This window comes from Lygodium microphyllum, chromosome 17, assembly GCF_053477565.2.
Source record: "Lygodium microphyllum isolate KBCC chromosome 17, Lygodium_microphyllum_v1.1.10, whole genome shotgun sequence".
Lineage (NCBI taxonomy): Eukaryota > Viridiplantae > Streptophyta > Polypodiopsida > Schizaeales > Lygodiaceae > Lygodium > Lygodium microphyllum.
The window spans coordinates 108,291,901-108,305,769 of record NC_141151.1 but is presented as its reverse complement, the minus strand read 5'-3'; the positions used below and the strand labels follow the sequence as shown (position 1 = coordinate 108,305,769).

Below are 13,869 nucleotides of genomic sequence, written 5' to 3'. Positions count from 1 at the left end.
ATGCTTCTAATGCAGGTCCCAGGAGGAGTGACAGATGGTTAGCTTCTCCTAATAGGATATCTTTCCAGCTTCGCAAGTATGGGTGGAATGGAAAATCACCTTATGAATTAGATAGAGCATCTTCTTATTATTGTGATAATGAATGAATCAATGTGCGACAAATTCTAATTTTCTAATGCATATGCGGCATGTTTGTCTTTGCAAGCCACACTTAAGTGCTTTTTCATTGGTCTACATACTTTTGTGGAGAATCAGCCTCAAAATACATGAGGTTTTAGGAGGAATATAGCAGCTCACCAAATTTGTTGAAAGTGATATGACCATTGACTATCATTCTAGTTGATTCCCTATCTTTTGTTGAGCATCGACCGGGTTATGGTTGTCTTGAGGCAGCTGAGGTAGTGGCAGCGAATCTTTATGGTGTGTGTTGCATTCAAAGTCCTTTATATTGACCTGATAATCAAGTTTAAAGAGTATGCTAGGGTTAATTCACACACCTCTTGGAGTGTTGATGGCTGGAAGATCTTATTTGCTGAGTTGATATCTCCTTTCAAAATTTGAGCATTCTATCTTGAATCCAATCCCACTTTGCATAGTTCTAGAGGTCCTTTCAAGTGTAGATCCCCTTTTTGCGTAGTCGTGTTGTCACCTTGTAATCATATTCTTGGATTCCATCCTACCAAGCTAGATTGAATCAAAGGCCGACCAACTCATTATCTTTGGATTGAGGTCTTTAGTTTTGATTAAAAATATAAATAGGACAAAACAATGCCAAAAATGGCAGCAATTGGCTAGCATTTAATACTGGTTGGCCAGCATAAATTGCCCAAATGAACATCATAATGGCTATAGAAAAACGCCTAAATAACCTTGTAATACTAGGCATGGCCCAGACTCACACGAGTTGTTTAGATTGGTAATAGTAGGAGCCTCATAACTAGTGTTGAAAAATTTGAAGCGCTTGTAGCCCAAGACTCCTATTTATACTAGAGTTGAGGAGGTTAAGGGGAAGCTTCTAAATATGAGATGATGTAAGCGTTGACATAAGCATGATGTCATCATTGATGACATAACTATTGTTGACTTACTAGTACATAAGCAATGTTGATTTGTAAATGGCCGTTTAGAATCCTCCAAGGAATCTTCCAGAAGTTTTTAGAAGATGCTAGTTTCTTGATGTCCATGATATTACCCCCTCCTTTAGCGATGAGCTCCATTAGGAGTGGTGGGGTTTCTTGGCAAGACTCTTGGCTTCAATGGATGTCATTGATGAAACTTCTTTACTTTAGTCGGTGCTTAGTGAAGGTTGGAGGCTAGCTTCCATATTCACTCACTAGCATCGTAGTCCTTCCAATGAACAAGGCATTCAAGTCTTCTAGGAGAGATTCTACAATCAAGTATAGTCTCGACTTCATACTCTAGGTGTCCTTTGATCTCAATAAGTGGTGGTGGTTGTAGGTTTCTTCCTCTTATTGAGGGTGTACGGCAAGGCTTTGAGACGATCGAGGCATGGAATATGGTGAATTCTCATGGATTGTGATAATTCGAGATGATGAGTGACTGGATTCACTTGGCCAATGATCTTGAATGGCCCAAGTCTTTGATAATCCAACTTCTAGGAAGTGAGAAGAGCATAATCTTACCGCAAAAGCTAAACTATCTCCAATGTTTAAGTCAAGCTAATGCATTTTCAACTCAACACCCCCTCCTAGGCTTAAAACAGAGCCATGAGAAATAAGCCCTTAATATATATAGTCTTTTATCCCAAGGCATCCCACCCCAAAGCAACCAAGGCATCCCACCCCAAAGCAACCAAGGCATCAAGTAAAGGGTGCACGTTGGTTGCCTAGTGACCTACCAAGACTACAGAGGTGATGGCTATCTTACCAAGGGAGCTCAAGTGATCACTCATCGAGGCTAGGGCATTGGACCAAAGGGTGTGCATCCGCTGCCCAGGGGTCTACAAAGTTTTGCAAAGGTAGATGGAATCAACAATGGATTTTTTTTTTTTGAAAGGGCGGTTGGTTTGATTTTTTCCAAAAGATTTGGCATTAAGTGAGGGTTTTGAAATTAGTTTTTGTTCTATTGAGTCACTGTGCTCGAAGTATGGAAAAATAAGGATGGATAGCGCCACAACCGTCATATAACAAGCAAAGCGATCCCACACACTACTAGGATAAGTACCTAGGGATGTTGAAGTGTGTGTGTCAATCATATGGAGAATATGTGAAGAGGCAAAAAGATAATTATGAGCTTATCAAGACAAGCAAAGCAAGCAAGCAAGCAAGGATGGAAAACCTGTCACGGAGAACTACCATGTGTAATGCCATGAATATGGTGGGGCCAGAGTCGACCACTCATAAAAGACTGAAAAGGGATAAATGCGCACAGATGCATGTTTACATGAATAGAATGCTAATGCATGGGTAATGCAAAGGGGTATGCAATATTTCATGCCAATGTAGAATGCGATGCAACGGTGCCATTGGACAATGCCCCCGTAGAGGAATTGTTCACTTGTCGTAGTGCTATTTTACAATCATGTCATCTTGATAGTGTGGATGAAGTTACGAATGCCCTTAAGTAGAATACAAAGAATAAATGTTGGAAATGTCTAAAGCTAAATTGTAAACATCATCAATGTCATTGACTATAGAATCAATTGATTGACTACTTTGGTCAAAATGTTTGCAAAATTATTGCTTGAAGGCACAAACTCTAGGTGAATAGTGCCTAGCTCAACTTGCTTTGTGGTGAAGTGAAAGTGAATTTCCACATGTCGTGTCTGAGGGGTGATACTTGGGTTGCCCATAAGGACAATGGCACTTTGGTTGTTGCAGTAGATAATTGTAGGAGTAACACAGTGGAATTGAAGCACAACCAGCAAGCTCCTCGAATAGATGGCCTCAGTGGTACCATCAAAGAGAGCCCTATACTTTGCCTCCACCATGGAAGCCACCGTGGTCTCCTGCTTACGACTTGACCAAGAAATGGGAGCCATGCCCAAGGAAAAGAGAGAAGTGCCATGGGAATGTGGAGTGTTAGGATCTCCCTCTTGTTTTAGAATCGATATAACCTTGCAAGCATAAACCATGGCCATAAGTTAGTTCATAATTAAAAGTACACTGCAAATATCTCAACACACGAAGACAAGCAATGCAATGTGATATCCTAGATGTTCAGAAATATTGACTAAGAACAAGCAAAGCAATCCCACATACTACTAGGATAAGTGTCTAGAGATACTGAAGTGTGTGTGTGTGTCAATCATATGGAGAATATATGGGGAGGCGAAAAAGATAATGGTGAGTTTAGCAAGACACGCAAAGCAAGCAAGCATGGGGGAACTTGCCGTAGAGAACTGCTATGTGCAATGCTATGAATATGGTGGAAAATGCGATGCAATGGTGCCATTGGACAGTGCCCTAGCAGGGGAATTGTTCACTTGTCCCAGTGCTCTTTTATAATCATGTCATCCTGATAGTGTGAATGAAGCTACAAATGTCCTAAGTACAATACAAATAATAAATATCGAAAATATCAAAAGCTAAATTGTAAACATCATCACTCTCACTGAACAAAGAGGAGGATGGACCCAAGCCAATCTGAGGTAGGATGTATTGTAGGATTGGCTGATTGATTGCTTTGGCCAAAATGTCTATAAAATTATTACTTGAAAGCACAAACTCCAGGCGAATGGTGCCTAGCTCAACTTGCTCTCTAGTGAAGTGGAAGTGGACTACCATATGCCGTGTCCGAGGGGTAATGATTGGGTTGCCGCAAGGGCAATGACACTTTGGATATTGCAATAGACAACTGTAGAAGAAACATAGGGGAATTGAAGTGTAGCCAGCAAGCTCCTTAGATAGATGGCCTCGATGGTATCATCAAAGAGAGCCCTATACTCTTTTGTTGTGGAAGCCGCCTAGGAGTTGCCGATACTAAACAACTTGACCTTAAGGTCATCCTTATCATCAATGGTGAAAATTTGAAGCTCATGGTCAAGATTAATGCAATGGGTGCTATCTCGAGCCACATAGCAGTCAATCAAGTTTGCCCAACGCTTTGACGCTAAGTCAAAATGTTGAAGAAGCTGAGAATGAAAACTCAGGTAGTAAGCCGTGCATCAGCCCAACTATAGCGGCGTCATTATGAGCCTTCCATGAGCAGACTATCTCGTATGGAACAAATGTGGGATCAAGTTGGGGTTCCAAACCTTGCACAAGATCCTATAGGTTTTGGGAGTCTAGGACACACCTCATCAAATTAGACCAAGTGGTGTAGTTAGACCCGTTGAAATGAGTATTGTCATTGAATGAATTCTTGGCAGATGAGGAATTAGAACGATGAGGTGTCGGTGGAGGTGGATAAGTGTGATGGGGTGGTGGATAAGACAATGGAGGATAAGGAGGGGTATGAAAAGTAGGGTAGGCAGAAATAGGTTTTTGATGTTCAATGATTGCCGATTGTTGTAGAGGCACTGGAACAAAAGTGTTTCCATAAGGTGTCGAAGGTGTAGGTGGAGACATTGGGACACGGTAGCCTTGTCTAAGAGTCGGCTAGGGTAGAACCATAGTAATAGGAAACGGTCGTTCCAAATGGATGGGGCGAATGGGGATGCCAAAATGGGATGGGTATGTCTCGTGTCCCGTCCCCAACAGCCGTCTCCCCATCCTGGCCGTCCCCTACCTCGTCCCCTGTTAGGGGACATTTTTGACTTTTTTTTTGGTTTTGGGAGTGGGTGTCTTTTAGGGGGTGGTTTTTTTGTATGTTCTTTGGTAGTATACATTCACCCACACATACTGTAACATAGGACCGGTTCTGGGGATAGGGATGGGAATAGGGACGGATCCACGGGGACAAGAATAATAAATTGCTATCCCTTGTTACCATGAGAGAGGGCTCTAACATGGGGATGGGACTGGGGCAGGAAGCTATAAAATGGGCGTCCCCTATTACTATGCCCACACATCCATCCACCATATCACATGCATACATTTTCAAATGCTATTTATGTATGCTATTCCGTCTCGTGTCCCACCTCCCATCCTTGTTCCTTGCTTTTAGCCGACCCCCGTCCCTGACCCTGTCCCTATCTCCGTTCCCATTCCCCATTCCATGTTACCATGGGTACAACAGAACGACCAAGTGGTCCACTAGGTAAAGCCATAGAGGCAAATTGTGGTACCAAACGATCCACGATCGAAGAATGCCTTGGAGAGGGAAAACTCAAAAGTGTGTGCATAGGAGGATGATCTCCCATCATTGGTATACCACCCGAATAGGAGAAAGGAGTCCTAAAGGGTGTGCCTTATGGAGGATCCCCCCGGTGTGGGGTGTGGTGGAAACGTAGGTGCACTTCATGAAGGTTGAAAGGAAGAGGAAAGGATGTGCTGGAGCCCAAATGGATTTGTGATGGGTAAAGATGTGTGAAACATCATTGGTTTCTTTTGTCCATTAAATGCAACAAAATGAGATGTACCAACTCCAATATGACCATGAGAAACAAAATTATTTGAAGGAAAAGGAAGAGAAGCGATACTTACAAGTTCTTGGTTATTTTTCTTAGCTTGTCTGGAGTTTTCAAAGAAATATCTATCTTTCTCATTACTTCCAAACCAAAAGATGTTATGTATTACCCCTTCTTTAAGAGGATCTCCTGAACCATGACAAATAGAAGAATCAGATAGCACATAATCAGAAACGAGATTGTTCGTACCTGGCATTGGAGAAAAAAGTAAGATGGAAATGGTCTGTAATCTGTGCGAGTTTCACTTGAGGATGGCCAATCCGAAGTGGAGATTCTGTCGTACCTGCATGGTCAATAGTTCAGCGCACTGAATCTAAAGGAGGAAACTCAGACTTACCTTCAATTTGCTGCTGAGCCCTACGTATAAGGATGAGATTGTACTCATAGCGGCTGAAATCTCATACGGCCAATGGACTCTATGGTAGTGTGAAGTTTCTCCATCCATGCTAGATCTAGCAAGGGGCAAGTTGGGAGGCCCACTCGTGCTCGTTTCTTGACATGCTTGGTTGTGGAGTTTGGAGAGGTGTGTTGGTGTTCGAAGTCATCTGAACGTTCTGTTCTTGCTTTTGTGGATGAGCTTTTCGATCAAGTCCAAGGTTTCTCAAAGAGAACTTGGCTCTGATAAAATGTGACGAGATGCTCTAAATACAAAAACACAATACCAATCAGAGCACAAATTAATAACATAGAACACAATTAGGGTTAGGGTAACTTAGAGACAATGAACATAGATAATAATGAAATGAATGATTGCTGAATATACAATGCTCATGTGGCAAACACTATGCAGAGAGTGAATAGTGTACCACAAACTCCTGTATCTTGAGGATTAGAGCAAGGGTAATGAGCTAGAGGGTGTGTTGTACGTCGAATGGATCTTGAAATGTAGCAAGGCAGTCTCCGGATATCGAACACCTGCAAAAGCAACCAAGAAAGGTTGGATTTGATACAGACGGTAGTACAGGAGAAAGACTAAAAACGTAGGTGAGGAGAGAGACTCAAATGCAGGTGATGACATCAACAGCAACAGTCAGCAGCCTGAAATAAGCTTTGGAGAGTGTGGTAGGTTGGAAACAGGTGCCAAACTGTTATAAACAGTAATGGCCAGCTTGGACCACAATGTTCTCCGTGTCCGGGGTGTGGGCAGTAAGGTGAAAGACTTGAAATCTGCAAAAACCAGATTAGAGAGAGTGGTGGGCTGCATCATGCTTATATATAGAAAGTTTGGGGCACCTAAATTAGGGTTTTGCATATGGGACACAATAACTCTCTAGGATTGTGTTTCTTGTTAAAATAAAAGATTTGCTTTATTAATTAAGCATGTTTTGGGGTTGTTTAAGTCAAGCTAATGCATTTTTAGCTCAATATGTCATCTTGGTAAATCTATTAACCACTACATGAATGGAATTAAACTCCTTTGAAGAAGGTAGATTAATGATAATTTTCCTTGAGAGAGTTGGTGAAAGGTGATTAGGAATAGGCAAGAAGGTGGAGCAACCAATGAGGTCAATAAGGAGGGACGTTGGCTTTGTTGCATGTATCACATGCGCATACAAAATCTTTGATTAGTTTTAGTATTTGAGGCTATCAAATGTCTTGAGAGATGAGCTGTATTTTTTTATTGACCCCCTAAATGTCTTGCAGTTTGAAGCTTATGCATGTTTAAAGTACGTGTAATCGAAGCGATTTTGGTGGTATATAACCTTCGACTTCCTAGAAGTCTTTAATGTTTTATATTTCCTTGTTGAATTTTTTACTTAGTCTCTTAGGCAATGCGCTCCTTGGAAAGTTCTTTTTGGACTTCTAGAAGGAAGATTGGATCTTCTAGAGTGTTTTTTGTCATTGCACAAAGTTGGAGTCATTCTTCTTTTAAGAGAATAGAATCTTGTTGGTCATGAGTTGCATCTCATTTCTTAGGTACAAGATGGGAACATTGAGACAATGCATTTGGTTTGCCTTGTTGGTTCCAAGGCATTGTAGAGCTTTGTACTTGCAGCTTTTTACTAGGACAATGTTGAGCACTATGCCTAGTTCTTTCACAATATAAACCTAATCCAAGAGTTTGTCGTCATTTCTTCTCTTGAGCTGACAATGGCCTGAATCAAGTTGAATCAATTTGCATAGGCTCAACATTGGTTTCTCATTTCCCTTGGGAGGTCATTGTTGTCATGGTATCTAGATTAATGAAGCCCCATAGCACTTTTCTTGGTGTCTTCTTAGTAGTCGATTGTCACATTGTATTGCTTGAGAAATGGAGTCACTTAATGTGTGAACCTTTGACGTTGTCAATAGGAGATTCTTCACATCATCATTCAATCCCCAACGAAATTGGCTTATAAAATAATCCTCATGTGAAGTCAAATCACAATTGGGATGCCAAAATTTAGATGCATAAACTGATGTTGGTCTAGATCCTTGTCATAGACTTCTTAGTTTGGTCTAAAAAAATTATAGTTCTATTGGTAGCTCCAAAGATAGTTGAGAATTCTTAAATAAAAGCTTTGAAAATATGAAGTAGAGGAGATTTCTTCTCAAGTAAGGGTGCAAATCATGTGAGGGCTTTACTTGAGAGGATTATGCTAATAAATCCCATTTGAGAGGCATCATCGAGATAGCACTTGGGCTACATGCAAATGAATAATTGCACTTGAAGGACCTTTTTGATGTAGACTTGCCTTTTGGAGTCCTTGGAGTTGCTTTTGAAGGTCTTGGATGGCTAATCCAAACGCTTGGGATTTCTTTGCTTGTAATCATGCATTACTCTCATGGGGTTCTTGAGTTTGTTATTGAATGTTTTGCAAGGTGGTGATGACACTTTTTATCACCGTATCCATCACAACTAGGCAAGATCAAAGTATGGAGTCTTGCCAAATTGTTATGATGGTGTGATTGGCAATAACAAGGATTCTTGCCTTACAACTTACAAGAGAATAACTTGAAGAAGAAGAAAAACTCCTTTATTGCAAGAAGATGAAGTATAATGATTTATTTCTTGATAGATAGAAGATTCAATGCAACGGTGTTTACAACAAGACAAGGCAAGATCGTGATACAAAACTAGACTAAATACAAGACAAGACAAGAATTGGAGATACATGGCTTGAACTAGAATTGGAGAGGACTTATCTCGTAGGAGCCTCACAATTGGTGCTGGCAAGTCTGAAGGGTTTATAGCCTTAGACCCTTTATTTATACTAGAGTTGAGGAGGTTAAGGAGAAGCTTCTAGACATGAGATGACATAAGTATTAATATAAGTGTGATAACATCATCAATAATATACTTATTGTTGACATATGTAGTAACATAACCAATGTTGATATAAGTGTTGATGCAAGTGCTGTACTAAAATCCTTTGACGAGTCTTTTGGAACCTTTTTAGAAATTTTGAGAAAATTGTAAACGCCCCGAAACAACGTAGTATGCTTAACAATTGTGATATTTGCTCGTTTTCAAGATTTAATATAAAAGAGAATGAACACTTAAAGCTAAAAATGAAAATTACTCACAAAATTACAGCCATGAAAATGTAAAAGTAATGGAGACAAGATTGAGGGTTGAAGATGCCCCCCCCGGAAGGAATGTATTTCTACTCAACCCAAGTCCCTTAGGGAAGAGCTCAGTTACAATCAACCTGAGAGTGATGAGAAGTAATTCTCACTCTCACAAGATCATGCAAAGATGTACAAACACACATGCATTATCTATTATGCAATGATAAGAACTGATTTCTTTACAGTATGAGAGAAGAAAGAGGGGAAATTAGCCTTTCTCTATCGTTGATCAACAGTACATGGATAGGGCTTGCTTCTTGTTACTAAAATGGAAGAAAGAGCTTGAGAAGGAGGAGTTGTAATGAATTTACAGGCTTGCTGTTCTGTAAAACAGCAGCGATAGAAGAGGGAATATGGAGGAATTTGATAATGGAGAAGTGGGGGATGATGATGGGGATGGATGGGGCCAGTTTCTGGCTATCTGTGGGTGCTGTACATGAGTTTACAGCAAAGAAAAATGATGCTGAATGAAGAAAAACGAGCTCTTATTTATAGGAGATGGAAGAGCTAGTACAAAAGGGAAAAGTGGAGTAGCACAAGACAAGTGTCCAGCCACATGTCATGAGATGTGACGAGTGGTGGGACACTTGGAAACTTGTGTGACAAGTGTCTTGACACTTGTCTTTTCTCTATGGCCTTACTTTTTGGGCTGAATACTGACAAGAATAGAAACAACCAAATTTAGTAAGCACAGTCAGGGTACAGAATTTACTATTTTTAGAATGACATCCCTATTTTTTAGGACTAGCATTTTTAGGCTAATTCGAGGCTTCTAAAATTTAGGGACCTCCTAAAATTTAGGGATCCCCCAATATGGGTGTCATATGAAAGCTTTTTCCGTGTACATCGCAAAAACGGTATCAGAATCTTCATGTGACTTTCCTATGCAAAGAAATGTGCATTTCAAGCTTTCAGCCCACACATGCATATTGTACAAGCATTTCATGATCATGCCATCTTGTTGATTGTAACTGTCTGTTCTGGCGGATCTAGCCCACACTTCAAGGCATCAATCCTTTCTGTGTGCGAGTCTAACCCTGATATACGTGAGTTCTGGTCACAGGCGCCCACTCGAGCCATATAGGTGGAAGTGTGAACTATCTTTTCTCTAACCCACCGCGTGGGTCCACCATAACCTGTGACCACTCATTAGTGGCCAGCTCCAATGCACTTTTCTTTATATCTAATTAGTGCAAAGGAAACAAATTTAATAAATCATTATATAGACAAATTAATGAAAAAGGATATAAATTCTGTTTCTATAGAGTTGTGACAAAAATTCTCTAATCTTTTGTAAGTTTCTAGAAGACACTAGCTCTCTTGATGTCTATGATAGTGATAGGGCATCTTAGCCTGATCGATTCGTATGTGCAATGGACTCAAATGCGACTTCCCATGTGCATTACCATAGTTTGATAGGTTTTGAAATCTTGGAGGTGGGATTGACATACACTTGGATGTCATGATGGGTTCTTATGCTTGACAAAGAGCGATCTTTGCTCCTAGTTTGAGCTCACATGTGGGGACACTTTGGCAATGTGGCTGAAGGTGGGAATTCATGGTCATGATGTGTTTTTTGTGGAGTTGTTTATGACAAGCATTGAGATTCAGCTATGACTACTTTCTGTTAAGAAGAGTTCTAGGGTTTGCACTGAGGACACACGGAGTGTACGACCACGACAGAAACACAAAGACACAGACACAGAGGGCAAAACTCAAACCCTAAACTCAAAACTCAAAACTCAAACCCTAAACGCAAAACACAAAAACTCAAACACAAACAGAAGAAGGGAGAGAGAGAACACAACTTTGAAGTGAATGAATGCTGTAAATGAATGTAAGAGTGTACAATGTGCTCAAGGGCAGAGCAATGTCGGAGTGTGACATCCACCGAAGACGGATCCCAAGTCTGTGACCACCAGTCGGAGTGTAGGAGTGCCGAATAGTGAATGGCAGTAGGCTGGTCACCAAAATACAGCAGTCTAGAGGTTGGAAACTGGTAAACGCAGCAGTGTACCACCGATCAGGGGCTGGAAACTGTGCACAGTCTGCTGTAAACAGCAGGCTGAAACAGTGTCTGAGAGTGTCAGGACCTGCAATGCTGAAAACGCAGGCTGGTTGACCCTAGAGATGATGGACACCAGGCTGAACAGCAGTCTGGGATAGTTTGGAGCAGTCGCTAGCAGCTGAGAGCTATCGCCTACAGCAATGGACAGGCTGAAGATGATGTGGCTGTAGTCGATGATGGCTGGACAGCAGATGGAGGTGGGTTGCAGGTTGGAAACTGGGCACCAACATCAGCAGAGGGTGTGTGGGCTGGTGTAACTTGTAAACAAGGATGTTTGCTGAATGGGGGCAGCCTGTCTATTTATAGATATGGAAGGGCGCCCCAAAACTTAAGGTTTCCACTAAACTTTCTCGAACCGTTCCCCGTTTTAGGGTTTTCACTGAACTCTCTCGAACCGCTCCCCGTTTTAGGGTTTTACTCTAAAAGAGCATTTTTAGTGTGTTTTGGGGTTGTTTAAGAGGCTAATCAATAAGTAATGCATATTTTAGCTCAACACTTTCTATGGTGAAGAAATCTTACAATTGACATCGACACTAGTGTCTTCTTGTGGCATCTTGTTGGTGGCTTGATCACCCATTGCTTGGTATCTATGGTCCTATTTTATGGTGGTTGTATGTATGTAATTACCAATATGATAAGTCCTTATCATTGCATGTTTTATAGTCTTGGTCACCCATGATTAGAGAGAGGGTGTGAACAGAGTATATCTCATGGGTGCTAGAGTTAGTTCACGTTAGTGCATTTTGTTTGTTATGTGAGTGTTTTTTGTGGTTGGCTAAGCCGTATTTTGGGCACCTCCAGAGTTGGCCAATCGGTATTTTTGAATGCATTATTGTAGCCTATTTATAGGTAGGCTCCCTCCTCCTTAGTTGTTCTATTTAGTAACTCAGATACTCATCCTTCAGCATGATTGCTTCCATCTATAGAGGAGATTGGTTGAAACTAGCCTTTCTTCTAGGATAGGGTGGCAAATGACCTAATTTAATGGAATTTACAGCAAGCATAAAATTCACAATTCTAAAGTAAACACTAAATACCTAAGTCTTGGATAGTTGACACCCGATTGGCCCCAACAATGAGTGCCCTTGTAGTATTTCTCTAACTTATATTGGTCAAATTTGTAGTACATGGAGAGTTTGGCTAATCTTTCTACAAACTTCAATGCATCACGTTGTCACAAATTAGTAGCATCAATATTCAATTTGAACCTTGATTTAGCCACAATTTGATTAGCAGGACAAGCAATGTAGAGTTAGAAACCTTGGATATTGGCCACTTTAACAGTAGTCGAAATCGACACCGTCATGCAATCCATCATGGTGATTGAGAAAACTTGGTGCGAACAAATGGAGCAATGCATACAACTCACCAGCTAACCCTCGATGAGTCTTCTCCCCAAGAACTTCAATGTTAAAAGTGGCCATTATTAATAACCTAGGATTAGAGGATAACATTATAAATCTACTTGCTTACCTCTAATATTCGGTTGATTGCAAGCAAGGATGTAATTGTTGATGTGCTCATTGAGCAAGGTGCTAACTACAACACCTTTTCTTAGTGTTATTGGCAAGAATCGGGTCTAGCACTACTGTAGCCCATTGATGCAAAACTATAATTCTATGTAGGCCAATCTTTTTCATTGCTAGGTAAGTGCAAGGTACAATTGATAGTAGAAACTAAAGCCATTCCAATATCCTTCTATGTTCTAATAAGCAAGGAAGGGACTGGAACCAAAATCCTATTAGGCTCCTCATTCAAATTCACCATAAATTGCCATGTCAATTGCGTTGACAAGCTATATTCTCCTAAAGTTTCCTTGTCCAAGGGTCATCTCAGCCTTGAGCCTTAGGGTTCTAACTCTACGGCCCACCCCAATCACTACGCCTATCCCATTGCCCCAGCAAATTGCTCCTATAACCAACATGACCCTCCTTTCATAGTTGCTAACTGTGCAAGATCAAAACCAGCAACTTGTGAGTACCAATACTCGGTTGTCTCAAACCTACCAACAATCTAGGTGTAGTACTATACAATGAGAGCTAGCATAAGGTATAGTTGGAAGTTTATAAGCTTGTCATGGCCAAGCAATAGGAGCTATTTAGAGAAGTAGTATTGTTGGCCCAAACCCCACATATAGATGATCATGAAGAACTTAAGGACAGGATTGATCTCAAGAACCGTGGAGAACATGAAGTAAATCAAAGAGATCAATCTAATGAATGAGGAACTAACTAAGGAAGACTTACTCCGCCAGTCGAGAAAGAAGGGATACGAGGGTCATGAATTGAAGGTAGTAGGTCTCCTACAATTCGATGCACCCCTATGAGCCTGTCCTATCACCCTAAGTTGCCCTTTGGATGGGGGGGGGGGGTGCTCTATCTAAAATTGACACAAATTGAATTGAGAATCTTTGCATGCATGCCAAATTATACATAGATGAGTATTCCCTTCATCTCAAATTCTTAACCATTTGAGAGATTTTTAGAGTAGAAGGTTTGGTAGTTTCTTTCTCTAGAAAAGAAACATGTGGTATTTAGAAAAGGACACATGTCATTTTGAAGAGACAAGTGTCCCCACACTTGAGACAAATGTCGATAAACTTGTCATTTTCAACAAACACTTGTCATTTGTAGCCTTTTCACTTTTGAGCATCCAAGCCCCACACCTATATATTGGGGATCTCTCTCTTCATTCGGAATAGGCTCTCATGCTGAAATTT

At 40.8% G+C, this 13,869-nt stretch overlaps 1 protein-coding gene across 1 annotated transcript in view; it reads left to right on the top strand.

Annotated features, from left to right (window-relative positions):
• Positions 1 to 13,869, top strand: part of LOC148022245 (uridine/cytidine kinase UKL1, chloroplastic-like) — a 53,394-nt gene that overhangs the window by 2,627 nt on the left and 36,898 nt on the right. The window lies entirely within an intron of this gene.